Below are 3,575 nucleotides of genomic sequence, written 5' to 3'. Positions count from 1 at the left end.
ACCTTAGACTAGAAATCCAAAATCACACACAAAGGGCAAGGCGGGAGGGGGAGGCGGGGCTGGTCGAGAGTTCTATAGACTTGCGTGGCTATAATGGCATCACGAACATAGTGTAAACACGGGCTTGCAAAGAATAGAAGTGCTACCTGAGAAGCAATCATCCCACAAGGCAAGGCGCAAGGCGGGGCATGTATAAAAGCCATAGGGGGCACTGTGGGGAGCTCATACCTTTCTTGGCCTTTTGGCTAAGATCAAGTGTAGTATCTGTTCTCATCAAATAGTAGATCTGCAGATTGAAGTTCCATCGATAATTATTGATAATTTTTCCAACAGAGTATGCTTATCATAATTCAAAATTGGGTATTTCATGCATTTTTTTCAAAGCAATTGCTAAATTTTCTTGGATTTGTGAAGACAGATGTGCGAGGACATGAGAAGAAGTAGATTTTGTAGAAGATTGGCTAAGCGGTGATTCCGACTCGGCATCAAAGTGCCTTGAAGGAGTTTTTGAAGGGCTCAAGAGGATGTTGCATGTTTGAACAACATTGAGAAAGCTTGGGTTGTTGCATCACCAAAAAGATGAAGATTCTAGAAATCAGCTCGTCGTCAACGATCATGGAACTAACGCCTTCACACATACGTAGTGTGAGGTCGACTCAACCAATCGCTGCAAGATTGGTAGCAACTAGTTTGCCCTATTGTGTGGAGTCTTTTTCAACTCTACTGCATTTGCAACAACTGACACTCGTGGTGGCAGTCACAATCTCCCCCAACTCTTTTGGTGCTGCCACATTTTGTCCCTTGCACGCTGCTCCACAGCAAAATACTTGCATTCACACTTTGATAAAATCAAGTGATGCTCTTTTTTTAACACTCATGACCATTGGTTGGCCGCCTACCAAGGCCCAAGTGGCCAATGAAGCAAATATAAAACCCTATCTATACACTTACCCTTCTTCGGGTTGCCACTAAATCTAAAAGAAGCTTATTTCCATTCTTATATTACCATACCCTCATTTTGCTCATTAGTGGCTCCTCAAACGCATTAAGGTTATCTAGCTTGAGGATCACTTCTTGATAACAATAAATATGGAGAAGCACTCATCCCAAGCTTGCCAATTTATGTCATATTTATTACTAAGAAGGACCTCCTTTTGGAACATAACTTGGACTCACATCCAGGTTGTAGGTTTTTTTGTCCGAATTCAGTAACATCCACCACTTGTAGGCCTTGTCTTTAAGTTCTAAACTCGGTTTCAGAGAGTGGAATACATCTAGAGTTGCATAGAGATGATGGTAGTACAAAAAAGTATTCATCACATCTTTATATCCTCTCTTTGTCTTCACCTCTATACATTGGTGGATTTTGAGTCCTTCATCCATGATGACGTTTTGTGGTTCTCATGCCTACCAGAAGAGATTCAAATGGTGGTGGTCCGCCATTAGTCCCTTGATTGGCCACAATGGGTTTTTGTGAGATCGATCCTTGGCAATCTGTATTATGAAATTCTTAACTAGCTCCATGAGCGTAGTTAAGTTGGCATCGATGGAGGAGAGATTTCAATTTCTGGATATCAACGAACCCGCGGTCGTCATGCAATCCATCACTTTCCTCAACTCACATATCCTACACGGCCACGTCTATCCCGCAGCTAGAGTGGTCTCAAAATCAAATCAATGACTTGTCAAAAGCGATTGATCCGATGACATCTCATTGTACATGCAAAGCCATGGTTCCCGTCGTCCCTTCTCTACTATGATTGAAAGGCCACGAGGGCTTCTTGGGTGATGACTAACACTAAACACGCAACATGCAACACACATTTCAAGCACATGGGTAGTCTTTGGACAAGTGTCCTCCTTATCCCTTTGAGAGAGAGAGCTTGAAAATATCTAGATATTTGTTGAATAGAACTAGAAGCTCATTGGACCCCTCTTTAGCCTAGCCAATAGCATTCAAGCACACCATGTGGCTAAGCATAGGGAGAGTCTGACATGTGTCCCTATTCCTCGTGAGAAAAGGGGGTGCCCTTTGGGTGAGTGGGAGGTTAAGTCAAAAATTCCCCTAACTTTGGGGCTTTCCCCCTCCTTTGTAGGGTCTTGTTTTGACTCAAGCACCCCATGCATGGGAAGTTTCTCAAGCACCTTCCTCATCAAGCATGACAAGCACCTCAAGCACCTTAGTCATCAAGCATGACAAGCACCTTAGTCAGTAAGCACGACAAGCAGTTCAAGCTTAGGTCGGGTTCCACCTCAAGCTCAGCCCTAGCTTGCCTAAGGTCAAATTACTTTAACACTAACCATTGGAGGTCTTTAATGAAGCTAACCCTAAGGTCTTTTAAGCTCCATTAGCTAGCCTTGCTCTTTGACAAACCATCTCATCATTTGACCCCTTTACCATTGGCCCCGTGTTGAGATAGATCCTTAAGCAGATGTCTATATTCTAACCCTTTTACCCATTTATTATCCCATATTAAATGATCAGTTTAATATGAGAAAATCATTTGGGTTAGATTTTATGATAAGTATTAAGAGAGATAAACATATATTATTAAAAGAATCTTCCATCTAATGGTCTATTTTGTATCAGATTTAACATGCCAACCCATCATTTCCTCAAACAATATCCATGCTTTAGATTTATCATATTTGAGTACTCCTAGTAAGGAGGTCAAAATACCCATCATTGTGTGAACTTGGTTTTGGGAGAGATGGTGAGAGCTTTCATGTGTATGTGTATGTGTGAGTAAATTGAATAGATTAAGTTCTCCCATCAGTGGTATCAAAGCCTCAGGTTCAAGGTAATTGGCATTTGATTTCAAATTTTAAGGAGGAATTTTGAATTGGCAATAGTTGGTCTGCTAATCGAAGTTCCATCGATGATTAATCGATATTTTGTCCAACAGAGTACAATTCAAAATTGGGTATTTCTTGCATTTAATTCAAAGCAATTGCTAAATTTTCTTGGATTTGTGAAGACGAATGTGCAAGGACATGAGAAGAAGTAGATTTTGTAGAAGATTGGCTAAGCGGTGATTCTGACTTGGCATCAAAGTGCCTTGAAGGAGTTTTTGAAGGGCTCAAGAGGATGTTGCATGGTTGAACAACATTGAGAAAGCTTGGGTTGTTGCATCACCAAAAAGATGAAGATTCTAGGAATCGGCTCGTCGACAACGGTCATGGGAACTAACGCCTTCGCACATACGTAGTGTGAGGTCGACTTCAACCAACCCCTGCAAGATCGGTCGCAACTAGTTTGCCTATTGTGTGGAGTCTTTTTCAACTCTACTACATCTGCAACTCACAACCATGGCGGTCACCATCTCCCCCAACTCTTTTGGTGCTGCCACATTTTGTCCCCTCCTAAAAGGCTCGCCCCCTCCTATGTAGGATCTTGCAAAGACTTTTTGGCACCTACAAAGCATCTCTAGGGTTGGACCATTGGACATAACCTTTGAATTTTGGAACCTTAGCATTTTGGAAGTCTTAATGAGCTGAACCTTAGGGTTTTTGAAGCCCATTGTTACACATTGCTCTTTTGTAGATGGACCCCCCTTTGGATTCCTATTTTCCCC

General features: G+C 41.9%; 1 pseudogene; it reads left to right on the top strand.

Annotated features, from left to right (window-relative positions):
• The first annotated feature begins 224 nt into the window (after positions 1 to 224).
• Positions 225 to 369, top strand: LOC147440489 (U2 spliceosomal RNA; annotated as a pseudogene).
• The last annotated feature ends 3,206 nt before the right edge of the window (positions 370 to 3,575 follow it).

This window comes from Adiantum capillus-veneris, chromosome 15 (genome assembly GCF_014529385.1).
Source record: "Adiantum capillus-veneris isolate H3 chromosome 15, ASM1452938v2, whole genome shotgun sequence".
Lineage (NCBI taxonomy): Eukaryota > Viridiplantae > Streptophyta > Polypodiopsida > Polypodiales > Pteridaceae > Adiantum > Adiantum capillus-veneris.
This window is presented reverse-complemented; position numbering and strand designations above follow the sequence as displayed.